At 41.5% G+C, this 16074-nt stretch overlaps 2 long non-coding RNA genes across 3 annotated transcripts in view; one reads left to right on the top strand and one right to left on the bottom strand.

Moving 5' to 3' along the window:
- Positions 1-6046, top strand: part of LOC116529766 — a 32302-nt gene extending 26256 nt beyond the window's left edge. For both annotated transcript variants that reach the window (XR_004259660.1, XR_004259661.1), the window contains 2 exons: positions 5498-5542; positions 5630-6046. This is a non-coding gene — a long non-coding RNA (uncharacterized LOC116529766). The remainder of the gene's footprint in view (positions 1-5497; positions 5543-5629) is intronic.
- Positions 3913-5571, bottom strand: LOC116529767. Its single transcript, XR_004259662.1, has 2 exons — positions 5028-5571; positions 3913-4293 (listed from the first exon to the last, which is right to left on the bottom strand). It is a non-coding gene; the product is annotated as an uncharacterized LOC116529767 (long non-coding RNA).
- Positions 6047-16074: the final 10028 nt, after the last annotated feature.

The raw sequence follows: 16074 nt of genomic DNA, 5'->3' as shown, positions 1-16074 counted from the left end.
TGCCACTGGCCCAGACTTTATTCTTTAGTCCTGAGGTCACAGCATTTCCATGTGCGCTTACGATTCCGGTGAGACAGGGAGAGTAGGGGAAGAAGCTGGCATGGGCCCTTGGCTCTTTTACTACCTAGGACAGTGCTTGGCATGCCATAGGTGCTCATCGTGTGTATGTTGAGAAAAGAACTTGCCGAAGCAGCCCTATTCTCTATAGTTGTTCACTGAGGAGAGAAAAGCAAGATACAGGGGGGTGCTATTCAATGAGAGAAACATACAAGGATCTCCTTTTTTTTTTTTGAAATGAAGTTTCTCTCTTGTCGCCTAGGCTGGAGCGCAGTGGTGCGATCTCAGCTCACTGTACCCTCTGACTCCCAGGTTCAAGCGATTCTCTTGCTTCAGCCTTCCAAGTAGCTAGGATTACGGGTGCCCGCCACCATGCCCAGCTGATCCTTTTGTGTTTTTAGTAGAGATAGGATTTCACCATGTTGGCCAGGCTGGTCTCGAACTCCTGACCTCAGGTGATCTGCCAAAGTGCTAGGATTGCAGGAGTGAGCCACCAGGCCCAGCCAATAAAAATCTGCTTTATTTCTCTCTTTTCTAAACCTAAAAATTAGATATGCCATTGAGCTTTGTGAGAAAGGGGATGAAAGAAGCATTACTTGAAGCAAGTAATCCATGCTTTATTGCCTCTACTTTAGGGGCAAGAAACCACTTTGGTGTTGTGCCTAAGAACGGGGACCCTGCGGACAGATTGCTTTGGATCAGTGTCCTCCCTCCATTACTTTGTAACCATCAGATCTAGGGCAAGTTACTTCACCTCTCTGTGCCTTGGCTCTTCATTTCTCAACTGATAACATTAACAGAGCCTATGTCCTAGGATTGCTGTGACAATTACATATAAATGAGTCAACATATATATAGCATGCAGAGCAATGCCAGGCACATAGCAAGTGCTATTTATGTTCTTCTTTCCTCCTCCTCCTCTTCCTCCTCCTTTTCTTACTTTGTGCCAGTCTTTGTACCAGACCCTTTATATAGATTGTCTTATTTCGCATACAATAACCCTGTAATGTAAACCCTATTTTATTTATTTTATAATTTAGGGAACTGATTCGAAACAACATTAAGTAATTTGTTTAAGGTCGCGCATCTAGTGAGTGTTGCATACTGTGTTGCTTCCGTCTGTCTGACTTCGAGGCCTGTGCTCCTTGCAAGGTGAGAGGTTTGACATGTTCCCTGCTTGCCATCCTGGTGACATTCTCTCAACCACCAAAGCTTACAGAAACATGCCACTCAGATTAGCTTCCACCGGACACTGACAGAGGAGCAATTACACCTCTGCCAAAGAAAGTTCTGAATGCCAGTAAGGGTTCTGGCTACTGTGGTATACTTAAAGGAAATGAATTCAGGAAGTTTTCATTAAGATTTCAAGGACAAGAAGAGGAAAATATGAAGCAGATGGAATAAATATTCTTCTACTTTGATTGGTAAGGCCAAAATTCCCTTTTGCTATCTCACGAAGATTGAGGTCCTGGGATTCAGGAATAGGATGCTTTGCTATTTGGTATTAAAAAGCAATAGAGCTCCAAATCTATGCAATCAATCCCTCCCATCTTTAGGGAAACCTAAATCTACGCTGCCTAGTATAGAGAGCCACTTGTCCTGTGAGTAAAGCCACTTTTATAAGATTTAACAGAGAACAGGAGCAGGAAAGAGAAAGACCAATGTAAGGCAGTTGCTAGAAGAACAGAATTGCTTTACAGTTCTGACTTCATAACTTCATTTTCCTGACCTGATAATTCTGAGATTAACTTCTCTGGGTGTATCTAGCAACTATTGCTTCTGTGAGGTGGTCACCAGGCCAGGCGACCTTTTAAGTTTAATGTATTAGAGCCAGCTGGGTGTTTGAGCCAGTCTAAGGAGGCTTGTGAATACTTGCAAGCCATGTTTCTTTGCCTGGTGGCTTTTCAGTGCCACCTAAGCGTCTATACAGCTATTGTGTCTGACCTGCCCGGGGGATGGAAACATACAGTTGGAAGAGGAGGCAGTAGCTTTTTTTTTTTTCTCCAGTAGATTTCTAAAACCTTTAAATGAAGTATTGCCTATATACGGAAAAGCGCATAGATCATAAGTATATAGTCCAATGAGCTATCACAAAATGAATGTACCTGGGTAAGTGCCACTCAGGTTAAAGAATAGAGCACTTTCAGCACCCAAGAAACCCACTGAATATTCCCTCCAATTTATCATGCTCTTCCTTCTCTCCAAAGGTTACCACTGTCCTGACTTATAACACCATAGGTTAGCTTTATTTGTATTTGGGCCATATAGAATTAGAATCATACATTATATATTCTTTCAGGTCTGGCTACTTTCACTTACTGTTATATTTGAAAGTTTTATTAGATCTGCATGTAATAGGAATTCATGTATTTTCATAGCTGAATAGTTTTCCATTCTATAAATATACTGTGAGTTATTTACCCATTCAATTGTCCATTTAATGGATATTTGGGTTGTTTAAAATGGGAGGTTATTCTGAATAATGCCGCCCCGAGCATTCTTATACATGCCTTTTGTGTACCTTTCTGTGGGAGTACATACCTGCAAGTGAAACTGCTGAGTCAGAAAGTACGCATAGAGTACTCAACATCAGAGGAGACCTGCCAGAGGGTTTTCCAAAGTGGAAATATGCCAGTTTACACTTCCACCAATAGCGTGTATGTTCAAAATCCTTGCTAACATTTTGTATTGTCAGGCTTTTAAATTATGGTCAATCCAGTAGGTGTTAGTGCATGCATTGTGTTTTTTTTTTTATTTTCCTGAAGACTGATGAAGTTGAGTAACTTTGAAAATGTTAATTGGCAATTTGGCTACCTTTGGTGAAGTGTCTGAGCATGGCATGGGTTATTTGTTTTCCTTATTGATTTGCAGTTTTTGTATATTCTGGACATGCGTGATATGTGTTGCAAATAACTTCTTCCACTATATCAATTGCCTCTTTGGTACTTTAATGGCATTTTGGGGTGAACAGAATGTCTTAACATTAAAGGGCCATAATGTATCTTTTCCTTTCTGATAGGACATGTTGTGATGATTTAAAAATCTTCTTAACCTAAGATCATGAAGATATTCTCCCATGTTAACTTCTAGAACAGGATTTGGCAAACTATGGACTGTGATCCAAATCCATTCTGCCAACTGTTTTTATAAATAAAGTTTTATTGGGATAGAGTCATGCTCATTCATTTACACATCACCCATGATACTTTTGTGCTACAACAGACCTTATGGCACACAAAGCCCAGAATGTTTATTCTCTGGCTCTTTACAGAAAAGGTTTGCCAAAGCCTCTAGAAGATTTATTGTTTCACCTTTCACATTTGGAATTGATATTTGTGTATAGTGTGTGGTAAGGATCAAGATTTTTTTTTTCTATATGAATATCTAATTAAACAAGTGTCATTTATTAAAAGATTATCTTTTCCCCATGATTCCCTATGTCATAAATCAAATCAAATATACATATATGCATGGATCTGTTTCCAGGTTTTCAATACTTTTTATTGGTCAATTTTTCTGTTTCATGACCAATGCCACTCTGTTTTACTTGGTGCACTTTTAAAAATGAGCCTTGATATCTTCCCGGTTCATTTCTCATCAAGATTGTCTCTGTTACTGTTAAGACTTGACATATCTGTATTAGTTTTAGAATCAGCCTATCAATTTCCTCAAAACACCTTCCTGGGATTTAGATTGGCATTATATTGATTCTGTAGATCAATTTGGAGAGGTTGGACTTATTTACGATGATGTTCCTTCCAGTTCATAAAAGTGATATATTTTTAATTTATTTAGATCTTCTCAATTTATTTCAATAATATTTAGACCTGCCTTTGATATCCTGTAGGTATTTTGATAGGTTTATCTCTAAGTATCTTTGACGCTACGATAATTTATGTCAACACTAGCTTTTGTGTAAAAAAAAAAACCTACTAACTAGTCACCTACTCACATGGTTTAGCTCTGTGTCCCAAAGCAAATCTCATGGTAAATTGTAATCCCCATTGTTGTCGGAGGGGACTTGTGGGAGGTGATTGGCTCCTGGGGGCAGATTTTCCCCTTGTTACTCTCATGACAGTGAGTTCTCAGTCATGTAGTCGTTTAGAAGGGTATGGGACCTCCTCCTTCTTTCTCTTCCTCCTTCTCTGGCCATGTAAGATGTACCTCCTTCCTCTTCACCTTCCACTGGTAATTGTCGGTTTCCTGAGACCTCTGCAGCCATACTTCCTGTGCAGCCTGCAGAATCAGGAGCCAATTAAACCTCTTTTCTTTGTAAATCACCCAGTCTCAGGTAGCTCTTTACAGCAATGTGAAAACAGATAATACACCCAGCAAATGCCATGCTGTAGTGGAAATACTGTGGAGACCTAAAACAATATTACATGTTCTAAGAAATAAAAATTGTTGGGTGGTAAAGGGAAGTGACAAGCCTGGCAGAAAAAACATCACCACACAGAGCACATGCATATAAACATACTCAGTTAAGTCTCTATCTCTTCTGTGGGTTGAGAATGCCTACTGGTATTGGCTCACATGGACTTGTTCTCTTAAGACGCCATGACAGAATGGAAAGAGTGTTGGTGGAATGTCAGGACTCCTGAATCCTAAGCTTGGTTCTTCACAGACTAGTGAAATTTCAGGCATAGCTCTACTTAACCTCCTTAGATCTCAGTTTTTACACCTCTAAAAAGTGAATTGGTGCTAACATTGACTTGTAAATAAGGAAAGGGAACCATTTGGTTCCAGGTGAGTTTTGACATAGAGATGTCCTGGGTATGATTTGGGGGGGGGGGGGGGGGGGCCTGCCTGCAAAGAGATTTCTTAAAGAAAAGCAATCTCCCCACTAATTTGTGAATACTTAGCAGTTTGACAGAAACAAATGTCTCTGAGAGAGGGGATCCCTGAGGTGAGCAAGCAGAGGAATAACAGGTGCAAGAAGAGGTCACAAGGATCAGGCACAGGGGCCTCACCTGAAGTACGTTCAGAGGTGGAGGAGGTTCAGGAGAAAGCATGGAGGCAGAAGCGCAACGAAGCTGGCAGTGCCCATGCAGGGACTTCCCTTTGAATCGTGAAAATTTCACAGAAGAGATGACTTAGGATTCTGCCTTAAAAGTCTTTAAAGAAAGAGTTGCAATCAATGAACAAAAAGTGCTGCCATTTCTGTTTGTGTCTAACAGTGGCGATGAGGCATGGGTAGAGCAGCAAAGGCTGTTTGTCAAAATCCATGGTCCTCCTCACCTAGTAAAATATTCGTCCTGAAATCTCTCCTGATCTTTGATCTCTGATCTTTGCTGCCCAATCAGAGACTCCATTCCCAGCACACTGGTGCCTCTGGGTTGGGCCAGTAGAATATACAAAATTAATATTCGTTACCTCTGAACCGCTATGATTAAGAAGCATGTGTGCCTTCTCCATCTTTTTTTTCTCTTTCCACAGCTAGAACCTGAGGACTCCAAGTTCCCAGGAGATAGTGGAGCTGTGAGATGTAAGTAGCCTGTCTTAGCTTTGTGTTGCTACAACGGAATACCTGGGACTGGATAATTAATTAAAAACTGAAATTTATTTCTCATAGTTCTGGAGGCTGGAAAGTCCAAGATGGATGCACCAGCATGTTAATTGCTCAGTGAGGGTCTAGTCTCTGCTTCCAAGATGGTGCCTTCAATACTGCAACCTCTAGAGGGAAGAAGAGATGTGTCCTCACATGGTGGATGGCAGAAGGGCAAAAAGGGATGAACTTCTTCTATCAAGACCTATTATAAGGACATCTAATCTCACTCATGAGAGTGGAACCCTTATGTCCTAATCACCTCTTCAAGGCCCTACCTTTGAATACTATCACACTGGCAACACCTGAATTTTGGTTGGATACATTCAAGCCATAGCAGAGCTTTGATCCTTGAGTTATCTCATTGAGAAAAGTTGTGTGCCCACCAGGAATACTTGCATCAGACTGTTCTGTGGATGGGAAATAAAATTCTGCTGTGTTAAGTCACTAAAGTGTGAGGTTTATTTGTTACAGCAGCCAATGTTAACCTAAATAATGCAGTTTGTTTCTGAAACAATTCACAGTGTTGACAGTAAAGGAATAAAAGCACAATGTTGTTATATTACTGCCATTTCACCTAGGAAAAGAGAAAATGTGAAAAGAGGATCACTAAAAAAAAAGTTTCCCTAAACTTTTTTAAGTCACTGGAGAATGTTCCCAATTTATATAAAAATAGGATGATAATGATGTCAACACATAATTTCTATGCCTAATAGATTTGCACTCCCCCAAGTTGCATTTTAATTTCCCTAAATTGGCTCATGACATATTCTTATGTGGGATTCAACATTTAGCAACAAATAAGACTTCCTGCTCTCTTGGCACTTCTTACTCCTCCCTTTACCCCACGCATCCATATCCCTGCTGCCTTCTCCTTCCCACAAAGCTCATTTTTGGCAAAAAGGTTTTTATAAACCACACATTTTAATGAATTAAGTGTAGTCCCACAATCACACTTACATTCTCCTACAGTCCCCTGACTTCCACACTCCTCCAGCTATGGGAATTTTCCATCACACCTCCAGAAAGGAAAAAAAAATTTGTCTATAAGTGGAAAAGTTATGCACAGAATGTGATGGTTCTCCCATTTTTCTTTTTCTTTCTTTTTTTTTTTAATGCAAGAAGGAAGATGATTTTCAAACACTGCACGTCCTCTGAGAAACTAAAATATTCAGTGCTGTTTTTCTTTTGGCAGTAGCATAATTGGTTGTGATCATAAACCCACATAGTTCCTTTTATCCTTTTTAGTGGCAGCTTCACGGACTGTCTTCTACCGTGTAAAAGAAGAGGGTTGGGGTGTTTGACAGCAAAGAAATTTAGGAGACATTCAGAGCAAAAAGGAGCTTGTACATCATAATTTCCAACCTTCTTATTTTACTGCTGAGGATACTGAGGTTCATAGGTGGTTTAACTTGTGCAGAGTCATGGGGTTAGCCAATAGCTTCTGCATTGGTTGGCCAATACCCAACTCGAACAGTTTATATCACATAAAGTTTCAATCACACAATCTTCTTGGATCACTGCAACCACCGCATGATGGTACTGGAACCACCTTCTGCTGGAGAAGTGGGAAGATGTAAGAATGCTCATCAGAGTGGCAGCTCTTAGAATTCAGTTCCTGATTACTGAGTCCGTGTTCTCAACTCCACCTAGCAATTTTTTTCTATTATTTGTGGCGGCACCAACAAAGCATTAGGCACTTTGCCAGGGTCTGGAGTTACCTAGACAAAGGGCATAATCTGTGCTCTCCAAGAGCATACAGTTTAGTGAGGGCAGATATGATTCCCATCCAGTATGATCAATGCTTCCATCCTTTGCACTTGTCATGCAGTCATTTAAGAAGCAATGGTTGCATTTCCCAAGAAAAAACAGCAGTGGTAGCAGCAGCAGTGGCAGCAGCAGCAGCAGCGGCAGCCGATGGCTGACTCACCAAACGAGGAGGCACCAACAGCTTTGCCTCCAAACTAAGGAACATCTTACTCAAATTCCCTCCCACCCCTGATCACCACCTGTAGGCTTGGAACCAATAAAGGCTTTGGAAATGAAAGATAATGTGCTAATAGGATGTTAAAACAAAACCACTCTCACCACCCACCACCAGAGGTAGTTTGTGTAAAGGCGTTATTCCCCAGCCTCGCGCTTCATTTCATGACTCCAACTTGTGGCACTTAGCTTGGTTTGCAAGTGTTGCTTATCCAGAAAGCTCAGAGATTGCTTTTGGCAAAGGACTCGAAGTAGGCAGATCCAACCCCTCTCGCTGTCTCTTTCTTGTTGCCAAAACATAAGACTCTTAGTTTGATGGAAAACTAGTGTGAATTTTGCATCCAAGGAATAACCTGAGATTACAGTTAAAATTAAGTAGTAGAGGAAGGTTGGGAATTAGAAAAATTAAGATCTGGTCTTGAAAATTAATATTGTGTATACCATACATACTCTGTATACCATACTATTAATACTGTGTATTAATTGTAACTCTTGAACAAGGTTATTCACCACTTGGTTTTAGTTTTTTCATCTTTGAAACAAGAAGAGTGAACTAAATTTTTTCTAAAGTCTCCAACAATTCTGGCACTATATACATTCATAATTTTGTTAGTTAATTTTAGAGAATATTTATTGAGTTCAGTTACCATTAGTTATGTGCCAGTCACTGTGATACACACTGGAAAAAGAGGTGAAAGGCCCAACTCCCTTTCACATAGCAGAAAGACTAGCTAGGGAGTGGAGTAGTTAAAATTTAGCAGCAGGCATGGGGTTGAAGAAGTGCGTACAGGAAGCTGTGGTGCACAGCTGGGCACCTCCAGATTCACTTGATCTTTCTCCGCTGATAGGAATCAGAACATGCCAGTCTAATATAGGCAACTTTAATGTATTGATTATTTTGAGCTGAATGAACAACAGATGTAGGAAAGGCTCTCTGATCTCTTTCTATGCAAAAGCTGGCACAGATTTCCTACAAGAGAGTTGCCTGCCCTTCCCTTTACCAAGAAGAAGAGAACATTCTTATTACTGAACACAGAGAGTCAATGTCAAGATGAATCTGTACAAACAAACCTACTAAAATAAGCTTTATCTTTCACTAGTTTCCCCAGTATTTCCTAGTCACTTTCACATAGTCTGCTACTCCAGCCCAAACTCCTTTTGCTTCTGTGTTGTCACATCTCCACAGATGATTATTTTTTGTTCAAATGGTATACACCTGGTCAGGCCTCTTCATTTCTTCTTTCTATGAAGGCTTCTGTGCCATGCAAAAATATTAACATCAAATAAAATGTATATGCTTTTCTCCTGTTAATCTGTCCTTTGTCAGTTTAATTCTCAGGCCCAGCTGCAGAACCTAAGAGGGTAGAGGACAAATCGTTCCTCCCTTACACCACCTTTGCTCTTCCCTGGGAGATTGGTCTACATGGACCACGTCAACAAGAGTCCTGGGCCATCTGGTTTCTCATTGGATTCCACTGATGGACAGCACTTTAGGAGACTGGGGGAGAGAGGAGAGGCAGCTCTGGAGTATTTCTTTCTCTCCCTGGGAGGATGACTTCATCAAATGTCACTGCTCAGCCCAAACTCACCTACTATCTCCCTTGCTTTCTCCCTTATCACCTATGAATAATGAGAGCACCACTGCTGCTGCTAGTCCAGAGTGTCTAACCAGTTCCTGCAGCGTCACTTAACTACACCCACAACTTTATAATTAGTTCCTTGTAAATAAACTTTCCTCATATTTAGATTGATCAGAGGGTGTCATCTGTTTTCTGTTGAGACCCTGGATGGTGTAGGCATGAAACCTGCTTTTGAGACGTGTGTATATTGGAGGTAGAGAAGGAGCAGTTGGTTAAAGGGAAAGAAGGGGCAGGAGAAGGGGGAAAGTGTCTCAGAGGAAAACAGAGCTAAATCTTGAAAGATGTACTGAAAAAACACAATGTCTTGAAAGAAATAAGGAGAAGGGAGAAATAATTTTACAGAGAAGCACGTGGAAGCTCAGAGGCTTGAAAGTGTCCTGGGGAAGGTGCAAATGTTCAAGGTGACTGCAGGGAAGGACTGGCAGGTGGGAGGATGGTAGGTGATGAGGCTGGAGGGGAGGTAAGGGAGAGATTATGAAGGACTCTGTGTTCCGTGAATGAGCTTGGGTTCTATCCTGAAGACAATGGGAAATTATTGAAAGATTTTTAAGCAGAAAAGTAACAAAATCTGGTTGGAATGTCGAAAGATCCCTCTGGTATGTAGTGTGGGAAGAAGCAGAACTGGAAACAGGTTGACATGTTTTTTCAATGACCAAGGCAAGAATCAACGACAATATGAAATTTTGCAGTGATGGTAGGGCAGCAGGAGGTATGTATGGAAACTATTGAGGAACAGAGAGAATTTGGTGATAAATTTGGTACAGTGGTAAGTCTGAAATGATGCCCAGATGCTTGGGTTGGGCCAGTTAATAGATGGTGGAATCATTCATAAACAGAGGGGATCCTACAGGGAGAACTGTATTAGTCTGTTCTCATATAAAAAAAATACCGGAAACTGGGTAATTTATATTAAAAAAAAAAAAGAGGTTTAACTGCCTCACAGTTCCACAGGCTATACAGGAAGCATGACGGCATCTGCTTCTGGGGAGGCCTCAGGAAACTTACAGTCGTGGTAGAAGGCAGAGAGGGAGCCAACACTACATGGCCAGAGCAGGAGAAAGAGAGAAAGAGGGAAGAGGAGCTACACACTTTTAAACAACCAGATCTCATGATAACTCACTCACCCACTATCACGGAAACAGCACTGAGGGGGTGGTGTAATCTGTCCATGAGCACTCTGCCTCCATGATCCAGTCACCTCCCAACGGGCCCTACTTCCAACTCTGGGGGTTAGAATGCAACATAAGATTTGATGGGGACACAGGTTCAAGCCATATCAAGAACCAGACACAATTCATTCTTCATTAGGTTTTTTTTTCCAGTACCCACAGGAACTCCCCAGATCACTGGCTTTTTTTCAGCATTCAGCTTGCATATTGCCTTTTAATGGCCTCTGCTGTTATGACCCAGCAAGTGGGGATGAAAGCAGTTCCCTCTTCATATGTAAGAATTAATGAGTGAATACATGCACAGTTCCAGGCACAGAGTAAACATTGAATAGAGGTTACTATGAAAACCAGGGTGTAAACTCCATCCAAAATATGGTTCTAAAACACTAAATCCTTTCTAAGTGCCTACTTTGTGCCTTTTATTGTTTAGTCCTTATGTGGGCAACTGCCAAAAAGCTGTGAGAAAGGACTTTTGCTATTTAAATCATTTCTTCTCTTTCTTTTTATTCTTCTCCATTTCTTTTTCTATTCTCCCCTCTTCTCCTCCTCTTTCTCCTCCTTCATTTTCTTTGGTTTTCTTTTCCCTATATGCATACAGCTTTTGTCTCGGAGAAAAAAAAGTCTAGAGAGCTAGATTTTTAGAGAGTATTAAAAAAAAAAACTTGTCTGAATTATTGATTCATAGCTTTATAACCACCCAGTATAGTAAGGACATTTATAGATTTCATGAGCTGTTTAATATCTATTTGTGGAGCACCACCATGTGCAATCATCTTGGACTCATTATGTTTCTTTGGCTGCCCAATGAGTCATAATGAGCCTCTGAAAAATGTAGAATAATGGTTTAGAACTAGAGGGAATGAAATAACAGTCAAAGTCAAATATAAAATTATTAGTACATGTAGTCTGTGAGAGCAATCAAGACAAGGAAGGGATAGAGGGCCTATTATTACATACACATGTGTGCACACCAATGTGCATGCACAAACTTTAAAGGGTTTGCACTAAAGGGGGAGGTAGCTGGGGAGTCCTATGAAGAAGCTTCTTAAAAGTGATGGGTTGCAGACCTATTTTCCATTAAGATTCAAGCACGTGGGGGTAGGGAGCTCAAATTATGGGGAGGAAATCGAAAAGCCAATGGAGACCCTTCTGAGAAGATGAAGCCCTATACTGAGAGGATAAAAGAGACTTTATTCTCCAGCAGTTAACATGAAGAGGAAGAGATCATTTCTAAACAGGGCACAAGAAATAGCTTCATTTTTCCCTATTAACCTCTGTTCCTCCAAAGAAAGCCAGTTGAAGCAAGCAGGACAAAAGAATTCTACGTAAGCACGGTGAAGAATACCTTCTGTGATGGGACCCATATTTTGAAAAAATATTAATGTAATTTTCTCTTTCAGTTTTGCAAGTATGGGTCTTTATTTCTAATTGGTTCCAAGGTCATCAGCCCAGAGGTCTGTGGGTGTGTCCTACTGTATGCAAAGGGAAAGAAAGAGTGATATTCAGTATTCAATATTTAAAATAGGATTGCAAGCAAGATAATAGTCTTGAAAGAAGACTTTTTATTCTGAGACCCATCTGAATTGGTTTATCTCCTCCTTTGGCCTATGTACTCAATTCTTATCATTTTATGTTGTCTCTGCATCCATTTTGAATAGAGATTGGACTTTCTCATACGGAAGCAGGGCTTTATCTCCTTGACACAGTTTCCAGTTTTCTGCCTCCTCCCAGTTCCTCAAGCTGGGTAATCCAGATATCTGCCCTATACAACTCCTTTCCCCTGGCAACCACCTCCCTAGGCAACAGTTAGACACAGCCTGCTTGACTTGCCTCACTGATCTCCACACCCCATGTGGACTGCACAGATGTGCCCCAATGACCACTTCTCTGTCACAGCACAACTCCATGGAATTCATGTCTGCTTGCTCTAAACGCACCAGTTAAAACTCCCCAAGGAAACCTGCTTAGGTAATGCCCTGGACCCCAATAAAGGCTTTGATCTTCAGGTTTTTCTCTCTTCCTTGCTCTCTTCCCACTGGGTGAGGACATATGTCTCTGATGGCTCCTCTGTCCCATTGGCCCTGCAAAGCATGCTGCCCTCCTTTCTCTGGGATCTATAAGTAGTAACTGCTTCTGGTATTTCATGTGTTTTATGGAGTTGCCTCCTCTGTGTCTCACCTGACCAACACACCTGAACCTAACTTCTTTCCAAGTCATGGCTGTCCTAGAGAATGGCTATCTTGGCAGGAATAAACTGGACACAGTCCAGATAAGAGCCACAAGGGGATCTGCCAGTATAAACAAGTTTCCTGTGAGAGGGACACCTGGTTGCAGGTCGAATACTCAGGCATGAGGCTGTCCACCAAGATAAAGAAGCACCCCATGAAAGGCACACTGTAAACATTTACAAGAAAATCCTGGAGCCCTGTCAAGTCAGCACTAGAGTTTATATTCACTGTATAGAGAGAGACCTTAAGAACAAATTAGAACTACAGCAGCCTGTATTCGGCACCAACAGGAATCACCTAGATCTACAAGTTTCCCTGCAGGGTAGAAAAGTGATTCTTTTGGAGACAACAGGTAGGCCATGACGCTTGCTGGCCCATGAGTAGAGGAGATACCACGGAAGAAGACAGGCAAGCCCTGCTCTTCCCGTCCCAGGAGATGATGAGAGGAAAAACGTGAGAGTGAAGAGGAGGGGGCTGATTTAGGACTATCCAAAAGGAGTTACTGCAAACACCGAGGAGGCACTGAGACAAAATAGAGAAGCCTTGTCAAGGCGATGGAGTGGGGTTGGGAAGAGAGTCTAGTCTGCCCTTCTGGAAGACTCCATCAGTTGCTATCTGGTAATGAGAGACTGAATATACAAATGGACAACGACCAGAACATACTTAAAAGTAGAACTCCGACCCACAATCTGCAGGAACCTGCCCACCTTAGCTACATAACACCCCCCGCCGCCCCCGCCATCTACAATAACCAGCCTAGAAAACCAGCCTGCCTGGATTAGACTTGCAGGAAGCCAGATTGCTGTTTCTAGTAACAATCAATGAAGCTGAACAGTAACTTCTGTAATCATCTGCAAAAAATGACCAGAACTTTATGAATGATGGACAGCTTCTCTAATTTATGTCCATGCTTCCAATGTAGGGCCAACCAAAGAAAGGCAAATATTCACCCCTAAGCAATCAGATAGGCTGCCCCCACTCCTAGTGAGCCAGCCACCTCCAGCTTCCCATGCCAACAGCCTCCAATCAGCACACACCTGGAGCCTTCCCTTCATCCCACCCTAAAGTTCCTCCACTCCTCTGCCTGCTTTTGCATTGCTGCCAAAAGTGACAGTGGCAGACTCCCTTGCTATAGAAAGCTCTGAATAAATAGCCTTTGCTTTTCTCATTTGGTTGGTCTTCGTTTATTTCTATAGTAGAGAAGCTAAGAATAGAGTCAGTTGGTCTAACATGAGGGCCTCTATGTCAGGAAATAGATTGTCTAGGCTGGAGAATTGAATGAGGAATCAGAGTGTGTTACAAATGGCTATTGCTGGGGGAAGATCAAGTTACCCAGAGAGAACTGTCAGGCCTGACCAAGAGAGAGGAACTGGAACAAGTATTATCCTGGCTGTGAACTTGAGCTATGAACTCCGGTGGGGTAAGTAGCAAGCAAGTGATTCCAGGAGCCAGGCCCTGGACCTTGACCTGCCTATTCTTCCTTCTAAAAGAAGACACGTAAGTCACATTCCTTCCCCTGCATACCAAGAAAGCATCTGGGAGAGGAGCTGCAGAGAAGAGTAGACATGTGAAAAATTGGAGTAATGGGCATTTTTACTTAAAGAGGCATAGAGGCTGGGTATTTGTTAAAGGGGCTGTTTAAATGACTGCATCATCAGCTTTGCTGTTATTTCCCCACTAACTAGCTCACCCATAAAAGCATATCAGTTATAAGAAAAATATTAAAGCCATATTTTTTCTTCATGTTTAAGTTGTAATTAAGCAGATTTTGTAATTTCATAAGAACTGAAATTAACATATTTTCTTGTTCCTGTGCTAAACAATTCTGGAATAAAGAATAGTTTCCTGGTTTTCAGTTGAGCAATGCTGAGATCAGGCAAAAACAACTGGCCTCTTTACTCCAGTGAATACCTGCTCCTGGAAAATAAGACTGCAACTACTGAAATATCTGACTTATCAGGTCTAACAGGTTACTCATCCAAACTCACTTTTATATTCTCACCTTGTGGTGCCTACCAATCCAAAGCTATTGCACTATAAATTCTGCCCAATCCCAACCAGTTCCCTGCCTTTCAAGACCCACTTAAGAATCACTCAGCCTAGGCTCTAAAACCCCAAAAAATCCTCCCCTGACTTCTCTCTTCTGAGATACTACTAGATTCTGTATCTAGATCAAGCTGATATTCTCTCTTACTGCAGTAAGTCTATAAAAACCTAGCTTTGCTTAACCAACATTTTTTTTTCTGGTGGTCTTTTTGGATACCCCATAGCCAGTGTCATTATGCTTTAAATTGTGTGTTCTGGCTATGGAACGCTAGGGGAAAACAGCCACAGGCAACAAATTAATCACATAGCTACAGGAAATGGATGAATTCTTTCTGAGCAAAAGTGACTACAACCCGGGAGACACAACGTTAGAAGTATACATCTAGGAGAAGCCACAGACACCTAACCTAGTAGAAAAGACACAAGGCATATAGCTTCTGTACACGGAGGAGACCAATCATACCACTTCTATTTTCAGTCATTTCCTGTACACACAAAAAGCAACAATTTAATTTAAGAAGAAAACCATACAAAAGGACATATAAAGTCTACATAAATGTATGCACAGATATGAAGCATAGTTGGGATCATGCAAGTTCAGGGGTTCTTTTTCCATACCTTGTATTAAATTCACTTAGTATTTAGAGAAGATGACATGGTTTGGCTGTGTCCCCACCCAAACCTCATTTGAATTATAGCTCCCATAATCCCCACGTGTCATGGGGGGACCTGGTGGGAGGTAATTGAATAATGGGAATGGGTTTTTTCCCATCCTGTTCTCATGATAGTAAATAAGTCTCATGAAATCTGATGGTTTATAAAGGGCAGTTCCCCTGCACACACTCTCTTGCCTACCACCACGTAAGACCTGCCTTTGCTTCTCCTTTGCCTTCCACCATGATTGTGAGGCTTCCCCACCCATGTGGAACTCTGAGTCCATTAATCCTCTTTTGCTTTATAAATTACCCAGTCTTGGGTATTTCTTTATAGCAATATGAAAATGGACTAATACAGAAGAAGAAGGAGGAGGAGGATGAGAAGAAGACCCAGAGTTTCCTAAGACTCCTGTGGACCAGATAACTTGATGTTCTCCTTTTCAGAGCCCTCACATAGAAAAGCTAAAATAATAGGACTATGGATATGGAAAAAGCTTGACAAGAGTACATGCCCAATGTTTCCTGCTTAATATGTTCACTTTGCACACCCACTTAGCATAGTCCCTTCCCATGGCCCCAGGGGCTGTGCTTCAGGTTGCCCACATAAGCATTTCTATTGTATCCTGACACTGAGCATTAATTTCTCAGGTACCTCAATCTGCGATTCTCATCCATGTCATCCTCAACACCTCATGCTTCATTCCCTCTCCTTGGCTGACAGTGAGAACTTGGAGGGCACTTGCTTCTATA

The sequence above is a fragment of the Sapajus apella genome, unplaced genomic scaffold (assembly GCF_009761245.1).
Source record: "Sapajus apella isolate SASKATOON/1434 unplaced genomic scaffold, GSC_monkey_1.0 scaffold63, whole genome shotgun sequence".
Classification (NCBI taxonomy): Eukaryota; Metazoa; Chordata; class Mammalia; order Primates; family Cebidae; genus Sapajus; species Sapajus apella.
This window is presented reverse-complemented; position numbering and strand designations above follow the sequence as displayed.